Source organism: Rhinopithecus bieti, unplaced genomic scaffold (assembly GCF_001698545.2).
Source record: "Rhinopithecus bieti isolate Rb0 unplaced genomic scaffold, ASM169854v2 scaffold_20892, whole genome shotgun sequence".
In the NCBI taxonomy this organism is placed as follows: Eukaryota; Metazoa; Chordata; class Mammalia; order Primates; family Cercopithecidae; genus Rhinopithecus; species Rhinopithecus bieti.
In genome coordinates, this window is record NW_016810602.1 from 222,299 (window position 1) to 236,629 (window position 14,331).

General features: G+C 39.9%; 1 pseudogene across 1 annotated transcript; it reads right to left on the bottom strand.

Annotated features, from left to right (window-relative positions):
• Positions 1-2,125: 2,125 nt before the first annotated feature.
• LOC108542437 (T-complex protein 1 subunit eta pseudogene) lies at positions 2,126-3,711 on the bottom strand (annotated as a pseudogene). The gene has a single exon (XR_001889276.1). The product of XR_001889276.1 is annotated as a T-complex protein 1 subunit eta pseudogene (transcript).
• Positions 3,712-14,331: the final 10,620 nt, after the last annotated feature.

Sequence of the window (14,331 nt, forward strand, 5' to 3'; positions counted from 1 at the left end):
AATAAATAAATAAATTTGTTGGCTTTCTCGTGCATATAAAAAGTTATGTTCATACTATACTATAGTCTGTTAAATGTGCAATAGCATTAGGTCTAAAAACAATGTATATATCTTAATTAAAATACTTTATTGTTAAAAAATGCTAATGATCATCTGAGCTTTCAGCGAGTCATAATCTTTTTCTTGGTGGAATGTCTTGTCTCAGAATTTGATGGTTGCTGATTGATCAAGGTGGTGGTGACTGTGGCAATTAAAGAAAGAAAGACAAAAATGAAGTTTGACATATTGATTGACTCTTCCTTTCACAAAAGACTTCTCCATAGCATTTGATGATGTTTGATAGCATTTTACCCACAGTAGAACTTTCAAAATTTTAGCTAATCCTCTCTGACTCCGCTACTGCTTTGTTAACTAAGTTTATGTAATATTCTAAATCTGTTCTTGTCATATCAACAATATTCACAGCATCTCCACCAAGAGTAGATTCCACCTCAAGAAATTACTTTCTTTGATAATCCCTAAAAAGCAACTCCTAACTTGTGAAAGTTTTATCAAGAGATTGCAGCAATTCAGTCATGTCTTCAGGCTCTGCCTCTTATTCTGCTTTCTTTGCTATGGAGACACATCCTTCACTGAAGTTTTGAACCCCTTAAAGTCAACCATGAGGGGTGGAATCAACTTCTTTCAAAATACTGTTAATGATGGCATTTTGATGTCCTCCCATGAATCATGAATGTTATGAATGAATCAAGAATAGTGAATTCTTTCCAGAAGGTTTTCATTTTACTTTGTTTAGATCCATCAGAGGAATCACTATCTATGGCAGCTATAGCCTTAAAGAATGTATTTCTTAAATAATAAGAGTGGAAAGTCAAAATTACTTCTTGATCCATAGTCTGCAGAATGGATGTTGTGTTAACAGGCATGAAAACATTATTAATCTACTTAGACATCTCCATCAGTACTCTTAGATGACCAAGTGTGTTGTCAATGAGCGGTTACATTAGGAAAGGAAGTTGGTTTTTTTTTGTTTTGTTTTGTTTTTGTTTTTCCTCAGCAGTAGATCTCAACAGTGGGCTTAAAATGTGTATTGTATCATGCTGTAAACAGATTGGCTGTCATTCAGGCTTTGTTGTTCAATTTATAGAGCACAGGCAGAGTAGATTTACCATGATTCCTTAGGATTCTAATACTTTTGAAATAGGAAATAAGCATTGGCTTCAACTTAAAGTCCCCAGCTGCATTAGCCCCTAAATTTTGAGTCAGCCTACTCTTTTTTTTTTTTTTTCAATTTTTTAATTTCAATAGTTCTTGAGGTACAGGTGTTTTTTGATTACATGGATTAGTGCTTTAGTGGTGATTTCTGAGATTTTAGTGCACCCATCACCTGAGCAGTGTACACTGTACCCAATATGTAGTCTTTTGTCCCTCACCCCTTTCCTAACCTTCGCTGCCAAGCCCGCAAAGTCTATTATATCATTTTCATGCCTTTGCTTCCTCATAGCTTAACTGCCACTTATAACTAAGAACATATGGTATTTGGCTTTCCAGTCCTGAGTTACTTCACTTAGAGTGAAGGCCTCCAGCTCCATCCAATTTTCAGCTTGCTCTTTGAAGCCTTGGAGCCAAGCATTGACTTCTCTCCTGCTCCAAAAGTCTTAGATGGCATCAATGATCTTAGCTATATCTTCTGGATAACTTACAGCAGCTTCTACATCAGTGCTTGCTCCTTCACTTTGAACTTTTATATATGAAGATAGCTTTTATTAAACCTCATGAAGCAACCTCTGCTAGCTTCCAACTTTTCTTCTGCAGCTTCCTCATCTCACTCACCCTTCATAGTATTGAAGAGAGTTAGGGCCTTTCTCTGGATTAGTCTTTGGGTTAAGGGAATGTTGTAGCCGATTTGATCTTCTACTCAAACCACTAAAACTTTCTCTCTCCATATCAGCAATAAGTCTGTTTGCCTTTTTTTTTTTCCTGAAGTCTTACATTTTATTTAAATAGCCTCCAGTGAGAAGAGAGTGGGCCAACTACTACCCCTTCCTTGTAAAATGAAGTAACCAACCCAAGGACAGTAGGTGCACCCAGCAGTCAGCCAGTCATGTGATAGGTGGGGTGCCTCTCAGTGCGGGCGGCCATGACTACGGCCCCTGCCTGCTGCTGGGGCAGCATCCACAGTCGAGCGGGGGTTCTTGATGGTTTCATCTACAGACATGATCAGGCACGCAGCCTCAGAGGCTGCTGTGAGTGCATTGATCTGCACCATAGCTGGCTCCCACACGAAGGCCTCAAAGTTGTCAGCAATGTCCTCGTTGTTGATGTCCACCCCATACCATGTGCCCCCCTGGGCATGCCGAGCCCACAGCTTGTTGAGAATGTTAGTAGCATCAAAGCCAGCATTGTCACACAGCAGGCGTGGGATAATCTCCAAGGCCTTGGCATACACCCCAATCAACAGCTGCTGTTTCCCTGGAACAGTCCTTGAGTAATCCCGCAGGTACTTGGAGAGCTCCATCTCAATGGCCCCGCCACCAGCCACCACTGAATCATTCTTGATAGTTCTCCTGATGATCATGATGGCATCATGCAGGGACCGCTCTCTCTCCTCCGTAAACTGCTGGGCACCACCACGGAGGATGAAGGTGCATGTCTTGGCCTTGGGGCAGCCAGTAAAAAAATTGTACCTCTCGCCTCCAATCTGGGTCTCTTCAAACACCTGACATCGACCCAGCACATCTGCTGACAGAGTATTCACACTGGTCTGGATTGAGCCTCCACAGGCCATCATTGTCCTGTTCAGATCCTCCTCAGGTACTCGGCCAGCACAGAACATGTCACTGTCAGCAAAGTACTGGGTGGCCACATCCCCAATGGGGAGTTTGGACAAGACAACTTTGGCTCCAGAATGATGGATCTTCTCTAACTTGTCATAGAGAATGTTCCATTCAGCATCAACAATTGCCTGATAATCCTCAACTGTGTGGACTCTTATCTCGGCATTGTCTTTCTCAGCTTTCAACTCGAGCTCGACATTCAAAAGGGCGATCTTGGGATTGTGGTACTTTTTGGGTTGCATTTCAAACCCAGCGTAAGAGAAAGTCTTTTGAATGCAACACCAGCTACCAGCTGAGAATCCTCAAGGGCTCCACCCTGTATCTTCTTGATTCCAATCATTTTAAGCTGCAGCAAATCATTGAGCATCATCACTGCATCCACCACCATCTTAACAAAGAAAACTTCCTGCTGGGAGATCAGCTTGGAGCTCAGAGCAGTCATGGCACACTTTTCCAGAAGCTGCCTCTGCTCCACTTTATCTGCCTTCTTCACAGTCACAGCAATCTCTTCGATCTTGTTAACTGCCAGCTGGGTGGCTGTGCGGAAAGCTTGAATGATGATTAGGATTTGGCAATGTCTACCAAAGTTTTTGCTGCAGGATGGACAACATCAAGAAGTCTCAGAATTGTGGCCCCATCATTAGAAATTGTTGCTTTGCCTCTGCCATCCACAGTAAGCTTGTCCATGCCACGGGGACCCAGGGTGGTTCTTACAGCTCCAGCAATCACCTGGCAGGCACTGATGTTACTCACAAGCTGGGGGATGCCTTGGGAGCTATCAGTCCCCTCTTTCAATAGGATAACTGGTGTGGGCATCATTTTGGAAGCTTATTCAGCAGCCCGCTACTCTCTCCTCTTCTCCGAGACCCGGCCGCCCGGCTGTTTGACTTTCATATTCTTGTGTTCACTGGAGTAGCACTTTTAATTTTATTCAGTAACTTTTCCTCTGCATTTACAAGTTGGCTAATTTCGGCACAGGAGGGTTAGCTTTTGGCTTTCGTCAGCTTTTGACATGCCTTCCTCACTAAGCTTAATCATTTCTAGCTTTTGATTTCATGTGAGAGTTGTGTGACTATTCCTTTCTCTAGGATTATTAATTAACCTGATTTCAGTATTGTTGTGTCTCAGGGAATAGGAAGGCCCAAGGAGAGGGACTGAGACAAGGGAATGACCAGTCAGTGGAGCAGTCAGAACACACACAACATTTACTGATTAAGTTTTACATCTTATTTTGGCACAATTTGTGGTGCCTCAAAAACAGTTATAATAGTAACATCAAAGATCAGTGATCACAGATCACCATTACAGATATAATAATAATGACACAGTTTTAAGTATTGCAAGAATTACCAATATGTATGTAGAGACACAAAATGAGCATATGTTATTGGAAATATGAACTTACTTGACACAAGGTTGCCACAAACTTTCAATTTGTGAAAAATACTGTATCTGTGAAGCACAAATAAAGTGCAATAAAATTAAGTAGTGAAAGTAGGGCTTTAATATGGACTTGCTTTTCCTTTATGGTACAGCCTTGAGGTTATGCTTTAAGAAAAGTGTTCTTGTTATTCACATTATAAAATCATACTACTCCATCGGGCGCGATGGCTCACACCTGTAATCCCAGCACTTTGGGAGGCCGAGGCGGGCGGATTACGAGGTCAGGAGATTGAGACCATCCTGGCAAACACGGTGAAACCCCGTCTAATAAAAATACAAGAAATTAGCCAGGCGTGATGGCACGTGCCTGTAGTCCCAGCTACTTGGGAGGCTGAGGCAGGAGAATGGCGTGAAACCAGGAGGCGGAGTTTGCAGTGAGCCGAGATCGCGCCACTGCGCTCTTAGCCTGGCCGACAGAGGGAGACTCCATCTCAAAAAAAAAAAAATAATAAAATAAAGTAAAATAAAATAAAACAAAATAAAATCATACTTACTTTACAAACAAGTTTTCTTAACTGGCAGCATTTCTTTGAATTACAGTGTCCTTGGCACGTTTTGTTTATTGGTCATTAGTCACTCAATGGAGAGTCTGGGGAATAACTGCCAAATGCCAATCAATCAGAAATGAGGATAAAGAATTTATCAAATAATAAAATAAATCACTGGGAAAGTGCAACTAAATATATTTTGTTTTCCATAAATACACGTATCCTACAAGTGGATTGATTTGGGCTGGAAAGATATTCTTCCTTGGTAGTTAGGAGATGTATTTTAGAAGTTCTGCATTAGAAAGAACCTTGTCGAATGTCATTAAGAGAATCACTGAACTGAACTTAAAACTGAAGACAAGATTGTTATTTTTGAAATGGGGAGACCAGGTAAATAGGTTTTGCTAAATTCTGTGGACAAAGAGATGCTGCTGAAAGCCCACTCAAAATGTGGTAACAGTTATTTTTATTCTATCAGGATTTTCACACTTGAAGATGTATTGTACCCTATCTCCTTTAATTACTTCTATTTCAGATATTATACATAGAATACCCAAGTACTACTGAAGGGGCACACAAATTACAACCATAGAAGGATTTAGCACCATAAAACAATAGTAAGGGATTAGTGAAGATGTGATAGAGTCCATAACAAGCATATTTTGAGTAAACAAAAATTAGTTTTCTTGAAGAGGATTCCACAGAATGAGAAAGTAACATGAAGAGATAAAAATGATGTGAAGAGAAATGGAAAATAAACTTCTGCTTTAATAAGCCTCTATGATTAGGTAACAAGATATGTATGTGATTACCCAGGACCCAACCATTAAGACATTAAGCTGATTCAGGAAAGCAGTTCTTACTAAATACCCCATTTAAAATAATTTTCAGCTTCACTTTTTCAGCTTCATCAGTCCCTTATTTTGTATTGTGTCATTGCTTTTCAAATCTAAGCATATGGTTTTTTTCATTATGTTTATCTTAAGCACACCTCTTTCCTTTTTTACAGACTTCACATTTTTATTGCTCTACCCCTATAACATACTTGAGTGACTTTCATAATAATAATAACAGCAGTAACAATAACAATAGCATCTGCCATTTGTGTGTTTCATTTTTCCTAGAGGGTTTGACAAGTGCTCTGTATGATTTATTCTCATTTAATCTCCCAACATCCTAATGAGAAAACTGAGGTTTAGAGACATTATGTGATTTGTTAAAGGTCAAACAGAGCTAAATGGTAGAGCCAGAATTTTAATACCAGGGTCTACTTGACCAGAATCTTTGCTCTTAACCATTGCATAGCACCTGCCACCACTGCAGGTTTTTAAGGCTATAGCATCCTTGGCTATGGGGGAGTCATAGTCCTGAGACCATGAGATCACCCATCTTTGCCAGAGAAGCTGTCCAAGAGACTTCAGGGCTTTTTGTCTGATAACTGGGCAGTAGCTGTTAGGTTCCTTTATCTTCTTATATGCGATTCTTTAATTCCTGATTATTCTCAGAAGATCTTTGGAAGAGTAGTTAGACAGCTATTATTTTAAATCACAAGGTTAGGTCAAGAAGAACTAGTCAAAGATTAAATGACCTGCCAGGGTACTGAGCAAACTCCTCTGGGCTAGGCTCTTCAGGAGAGAGAAAAGCCAGATGGGGTAATTGCCCTCACCCTGGGGTTTCCGTCTTATGGGGTTCAGAGCTAGAGTCCTTGGTTCTCTCTGTCCTCCTGCAATAGTTTGTTTCTCTACTGCTAATTTTTGCCCCGGCAAAACTGTGCTATCCAGTTTATCTTAGGGTACTTTGGGAATATCCCTAGAAGGCCACTGTATAAACCTACATGTAGTAAATTGAAGCCTATGTTTCTGTAATGGATGGAAAGAAAAGCAACAAAACAAACAGCTCATTATGTTAAATCTGATTTTAATTCTTCTTTTTTAAAAAAGCAAATGGCATGATATTTTGGCAGACTTTTCGACAGCACCCACATTTGATTTGATGAGATGTGTGCTCCTATTTGAGTTATGTCCAAAAGAGGGCAGACAGATGGAAGGGTTTTACAAAAGGAAAAAATATCCTGGTTAGTGTGAGCCCAGAATTCCTAATTTGCTTTTAATTTTTTCTCTTTAAAAGCAATAAATAGGTCTTAACAGATGGACTAACACTTGAGTTAAAAGCATCCTTTGAGAAACTACAAGCAATGAATGCTTTATACAGATGTAGAGAGTTCAAATGCATACAAATCATAGCAAACCACACAGAGTGAGGCTAGAGAAGCATAAACTTTCTGAGAAAGGAGGTTTAGGAAAAACGTACACTCAGACCTATAAAACAATCTTCTGTGACCTTCCAGCATAGATTTTCTTTTGTTTTTTGAGACAGGGTCTAACTCTGTCACCCAGGCTGGAGTGCAGTGGTGTGATCTCAGCTCACTGAAGCGTCGGCATCCTGGTCTCAAGTGATCCCCTTACCTCAGCTTCTTGAGTGAGTGGGATTACAGGCACATGCCACAACACCCAGCTGATTTTTTGTTTTGTTTTGTTTTGTAGAAACTAGATTTCACCATGTTGCTCAGGCTGGTTTCGAACTCCTGGACCCAAGTGATTGGCTCACCTCAGCCTCCCAAAGTGTGGGATTACAGGCAGAGGCACTGTGTCTGGCCCAGCATAGATTTTCAAACTGTGAGTCATGACCCACTGTTAGGTCATGAAATCAATTTGATCAGTTGTGATCGGAATTTGAAAAAAAAGGTGACAGTGGTAGTGGTGGCGCCAGGAACCGGATCTATTCAGAGTGTACCATGTGTGGTAAAAATCAATGCTCTTTCATGATGGTTTGTTTCTATTACGTACTGTATCCTGGGTCATGATGTATTATTTACTATAGGTCATGGTTTAAATATGTGTATTCTAGAAAATGCTGGTTTAGCAGATGATTAATGCAAATACATTGCAACATGACTCCATTTATGAGCCCCTTTTTTCTGCTTCTCTCCACATCTAGTCCATTAGCTTTCTGCCCAAAATATGGGATATGCTGTATTCATCCACTTCCATCTACTTCTTTTCATTTCCACTACTTCCACCCTTATCCAACCCACTAGCATACGTCATTTTAGGCTATAGAATAGTCTCCTAACTATTCTCCTGGCTATCATTTGGGCCACCTGCAATCCATTCTGTATGTGGCAGCCACAGGAATCTTTTAAAAACATAACTCAAATAACTATTGCACCTAAACCACTGCACTGGTTTTCCTTTGAATTTAGAATGAAGTCTAAACCTCTTAACATGCTAAAACCTACATAGACTGGTCCCTGTCTATCTCTCCAGCTTTATATCCTGCTGTCCTTCCATAGACTCTGACTTGGCCTACCCTCGGGGTCCTGTATCTGCTCTTCTCTTTCCCTGGAAAGTGCTCTGCTCAGATCTTAGCAAAACTCACTACTTTCCCCACACAAGACTCTCCTGAACCATGTAGATGAAAGTGCGTTCTCTGACCCACCCTCCTCGTGACGCTGAATAGTCTCTCACATTCCCTGCACCAGTTGCCTCAGATTTACTTTCTTTGTAGAATGTTGTCACTGTCTGAAAGTATCTTCTTTGTTTACTTGCTTATTATCTGTTTTCTTCTGTAAATGCCAAAACATTGGGACCTTGTCTGTGTTGTCCTAGACTGTATCCCCAGTCTTTAGAACAGGGCCAGTGTGGCAGTAGTATGCGCTAAAAAATATTTGTGAATGAATGAATGAACTTGCTTTAGGATATTCCAAAGGCCCACATTATTTTTTTTCAAAGTTTTATTTTTAATTGACAAATAATAATCATATATATTTATGGGGTACAATGTGATATTTCAATATATGTATACATTGTGGAATGATTATATCTAACTAATTAACATATCAATCACCTTACGTTCTTAACACTTTTTGCAATGAGAATATTTAAAATCTACTCTTTTAGTAATTTAAAAATATGTGTTATTATTATTACTAACCATGGTCACCACACTAAGCAATAGATTTTGAAAACCTTCCCCACTGTCTAACTGAAACTTTGTACCCTTTGATCAGCATCTCCCCATTCCGCACTCCATACCACCTGGTAACCACTATTCTACTCTCTACTTCTATGGATTTGACTTTTTTGGATTCCACATAGACGCGAGAGCAAGTAGTATTTCTGTGCCTATTTCGCTTAATATAATGCCTCCAAGTTCATCCATGTTGTGGCAAATTACAGAATTTCCTTCTTTTTTAAAAGATGAATACTATTATATTGTGTGTATGTATCACATTTTCTTTATTCATCTGTTGATGGACAATTAGTTTGTTTTTGTATTTTGCCAAAGGCCCACATTCTGAGGATGCCAAACATAGACAAACTATGAACAGAGTGAAGCTGGAACTTTCTCCTTATCCTACCAGTTGGATGTGGCATTTTGAAGCCAAGTTCCTCTGGGTGTGGCTTCCTTGGTTACTGCCATATTTGGTTCTCTTTCCCCTCAAGACTTGTTGCCATGATCCAGACAGACTTGAAGTGCTGATAATGTGGTGTCAGGAAACCAGAGTTCTGTGATCTGAATCTTGATTCTTTTATCTGTAAAATAAAGACAAGAATAAATTTACCTACTAGAGATGTTTTGAGGACTAAATAAGAAAGTGGGTATGAACAATAAATATCTGCTATTGTGATTACTAGTCTCTTCAGGTATTTTAAAAGAATCAGAAGTGAATGTGGAATGCTTTTTTAAATTCCAAATGCTGGGAAATGCCTCTATCCTGCAAACTGCTCATCAGAAGTTGGGCATCATCCTCAAGGACTCATTTCCCTTTATCCCCACATCCAATCACCTACCAGTTTCTATCAATACTTCTTCTTCTTTATAAAGTGGGGGCAGCCCCATTTAAACTCCTTTGTAATTTGAGATCTGGCATGGGGCCCAAGAATTTGATTAGATGAACTGACATGCCTGGAGCACAGAGATATTTTTAAAATATTAGTTTCCTTCCTTTTCCTAAGGAAAATTCATCTATCCCTTTCCCCAAGATATTCCTGGTATTTGGTGCCACATAAGGCTCTCCTGTGCTGTGTAGATCAGGGTGCTTTCTTGGGGTTGTCAACCCTCAATTGTTACCACCCTCTTGCACAGATGCAGAATGAAGGGGTAAATCCTCCTACAGTCCCCCTCCCCTGCTTCGCATTCCTCATGTGATTTAAATAGTTGCTGAAATCTCACATGATTCCACTTAGGTATCCCAGCAGTTCTACATTACTCCTAACTTCTAACTGGTTGAAGTAATCACATGCTTTTACCAAACGAGTCATGCACGCCTATAGTCCTACTTCATGCTCTTATCAGGGAAGGCACTTATATTTTGACTGGCCTTGCACTTTTTGCTAGTAATAAGCCACATTCATTTATTATGACTTTTTAAATAAACTTAATTTCCCCAATCTTTCTTCCCTTCTCATCTAATTATTTATCAGCTGGACTATTGTAATGGCCGTTTTCTTGCCTTTCATCTCACACCCCTCCAATCAACTTGTTGTTATTGTTATTGTCTCATCCTCACAGGACCATCCCCAAAATTTCACAGTGACAATTATACAGTCTGGGAAACAAATTAAAGTCAGAGTGATAGAACTGGTGAGGCATGACACCTCCTTTTCTTATCCATCTCAAAGGAGCTACTCTAAGTGTGCTAACTATAGACCAAATAAGAGGGTAGTGCCCCAATGGATGAATTCCAGGTCTGAGTGTGTACTAAATTGCTGGTTAACCTGGGCAGCTCATATCGTGTCTCTGAGCCTTAGTGTGCACATCTGAAACAATAAAAATAGTAATGGCTAAAGTTTCTTTTGAATTTACTATGTGCCAGGCACTATTTTAGTGCTTTACATAGACCTATGCATCATTTCAAATGCCTTTAGAGGTAAATACTACTATTGTCCGCATTTTAGAGATGAGAAAAATGAGGCAAAGAGAGGTTGAGGAACTAGTCCAAAGACACACTATGGTAAGAACCATAGTCCCAGAGCTAGAAAGTGTTGGGACTATGGTTCAAACCCAGGCAGTGGCTCCGAAGCCTGCACTTGGATGCTGTAAAAAGGAGTTGAATTAGATGAGCTTCTGGGGTCTACCTCTAAAACTATCTTAAGTTCATGTGCCAGAGAAGGCTACTGGTTACACCCAACAAACAAAGGTTAGGAACAGTGCTATGTTAAGGTGTGACACTGCAGCCAGTACAGTTCATCCTCAGGCAGGGAACATTGTCTAAATATAGAACCTCCCTTAACGTTGGAAGGTCTGACTAAACTGGGTTAGTTGCTGGGTGAGGTGCTAGAGGCAACGCAAGCAGAAAGGTGTGCCAGCTTCGCAGTAGTGCTGCATAACAATGTAGGGCAAGATTCCTCCCTGAGCTCTGCCCTGCTTGCATCACTGCTTTTATTGCACGTCCTTTAGCGGGATTATATAATGCCGATTAAGGTAGATTACTTTATGAATCAATTTGCCTCTCAGGGAAATCAGGGCATTTTGCCAAACTCTTTTTCACCAAAATGACAATTCCATGGCTTTAGGTTGATTCTCTTTTTACTTGTTTGTCAGTTGCAAGGGACACTCTGGTTTGTGTCTCTTCCATGCACAGCTGGACTGTCTTTGGACATGCATACTTTCCAACAATGTTAACTTCTTCTTCTGGCTTGTTCTTTGGGATATGTTTTTAGACCTTTGAGATACTGTTGTGAGTTGAATTGTATCCCCCCAAAAGAGATGTTTAAGTCTTAGACCCCTGTACTTGTGAAAGTGACCTTAATTTGGAAATAGGGTCTTTGCAGATGTAATCAAGCTATGATAAGGTCATACTGGAGTAGAGTGGACCCTAATACGATAGCTGGTTTCCTGAAAGAGAGGTAACTTGCACACAAACATGCAGACACAGGGAGAATACCATGTGATGATGGAGGTGGATATTAGAGTAGTTCATGTATAAGCAAAGGAATGCCAAGGACTGTGGGCAAACACCAGAATCTAGAAGTAAGCAAAGAACCATTCTTCCCTAGAACTTTCAGAGGGAGCATGGTCCTGCTGATATCTTGATATCAGACTGAGAGAATAAATTTCTGTTTTTATGCCACCCAGTTTGTGGTACTTAGTTATGGCAACCCTGTGAAACAAATGCAAATGCTTCTCCGGATCTTTTGCCAAAGATGTTAAACAGGCTCCATAAGCATAATTTCATTAATTCATGCAACATAAATTGAACTATTTAAAGAGGATGTGCCATGGAACTAGGACTAGGATGCTGGCCCACAGACCTGGGATGCAGCTCTGGCTCTGCTACTTCCTAACTGTATGACTGGGGGACAAATCATTCATCCTTTCTGAGTTGTTTTTTTTTTTTTTTAATAAAAAATGAGACTATTGCAAAAATACTACCCTGTTTGCCATATAAGGTTGTTATGAAAATCGGTAATAATTTACATTTGTGTAGCACTTGAATGTTTACAAATCACATTCAGGTGAAAACACTATGTTATTTGTTCTTCTCAATAATCCTACAAAGTGGGTAGTTTTCTTCATCTAATGTTGCTGATCAATGCAAAATTTAGAGAAGCTGTTTGTTTGTTTGCCAGAGACAACACAGCTGATAAATATTAGAGATGGTACTCCTCTCTTTTCCACTCTACATACTCCACTGTATAGTGTTTAGGAAAACACTTGGCCCATTGTAAATGTTCAATATGTATTTGTTGAATGAATAAAGGGACGAACAAACCTTGGTTTTCTGATATCTCAGCATGTGAATCTTTTAGAACCCTTCAGCCGAAAGATTAATGTATTCAGTATATAGTTCCAATTATTTATGTATACAAAAATATTTGTTGAATACTTGCCAGGGGCTAGGCGTGGGTCTAAGTGTAGACTTATAGCAGTGACAAAACAGACCAAATCCCTGTTCAGGCAGAGCTTACTTTCTAGTGGGGGAAATATATAGTTAAAAAAAAACAAACTTCCACCTTGACATGAAATTGGCAAGGAGAAAATTCAGCAGAATAGTAGGGATGGGAATTATGGGGTGGGAGGAGGGGAAGAAGGATGTTATAGGGTAGTCAGGAAAGGCCTCTGTGATAAAGTGACTTTTGAGTAGAACTGAGAAGGAAGTGATGGGTATATAGGGAAAGATTATTTCAGGCTAAGGAAATAGCAAATAAAAAGTGTGAAAGTTTTCTTGAGACCTTCGAAAAACAGCAAGGAAGCCATTGTGGAAGAGAAGTGGATTGGTGGTTAGAAAGTTATAGGAGGCCCGATCACGTGGACCTTGCAGACCAACAACAGGAGTTTTTGGTTTTTACTACAAGATGGGAAGCCATTGGAGGGTTCTGCACAGAGGAATGACCTGATATGTTTTAAAAAGATCATTGTGGTTGCAGTGTGGAGAACAGATGGGAGAGGGAAAAGGATGAAAGTTGGCAAAAGTTGTTATAATAAGGTACGCAAGAGATGGAGTTACTGAGGATGGTCAGATTCTGAACATATTTTGAGGGTAGAACTGACAGGATTTTATGATTAATTTGGATGTGGGGTGTGAGAGAAAATGAGGTGTCAAAAATGGCTCCAAGGTTTTTGATATGTGCAACTATTAATAGAACAGATTTAAGAGTTATTAAGGTAGGAGAAGCAGGTTTGGGATAAGGGTGGGGAAACCAGTTTAGTTTTGGACATTTCAGTCTGAGATTTATCATAGACTTCCAAGTAGAGATGTTATGTAAACAAATGGAAAAATGAGTCTGGAGTTCAAGGAAAAGGCCCAGGATAGAGATAAAATCTTGGGAGTCGTTAGCATATACAAAGTATTTAAGTCCATTAGATTGGATGAGATCAGCAGAGGGTGAGTATAGATTTTTAAAATAGGTTCAGGGTTTGAGCCCTGGAACATTCCTCCTTTTGGGGATCAGGAAAATGAAAAGTAATGGGCAGAAAAGACTGAGGAGGAACAGCTAATGAGGAAGAAGGAAAACCAAAAGGGAATGGTGATGTAGAAGCTGAGGAAAGATGCCATTTCAAAAATGTTTCAAAACTTATTACACAGAAGAGAGAGGGATGATTGCTCTTAAAGCAATGCTCTCAGTTCACATACTGCTGACTGATTGAGTTAGGTGAAGTCTAAGTTGTTTCTGTTTAGTATGGCAATTTGGAGGTAATTAATAAGTAACCTTGACACAAACAGTTCAGGTGTGGGTGGGAAAAGAACCTGATGGCAATAGGTTCAAGAGAAGATAGCAGGTGAGAAAGTGGAGTCAAAGTACATACCCTTTGGAGGAGTTTAGTTATTAAAGGGGCAGAAAAATAGTGTGGTAGCTGGAGGGTAATTTGATGTTAAGGGAGAAGGAGGTTGGTTTGTTTGCTCATTAAAAGGGGAAATACTAAAGCATGCTAAAGGTAACTGTATTATAGAAAGAAGAAACATGATTACATAAGCAAACAGAGTGAGAACTGCTGTGGTAATATCCTTGAGCCAGTGAGGGAGAAGACATCCAGTGAACAAAGGGAGGGGTCAGCCT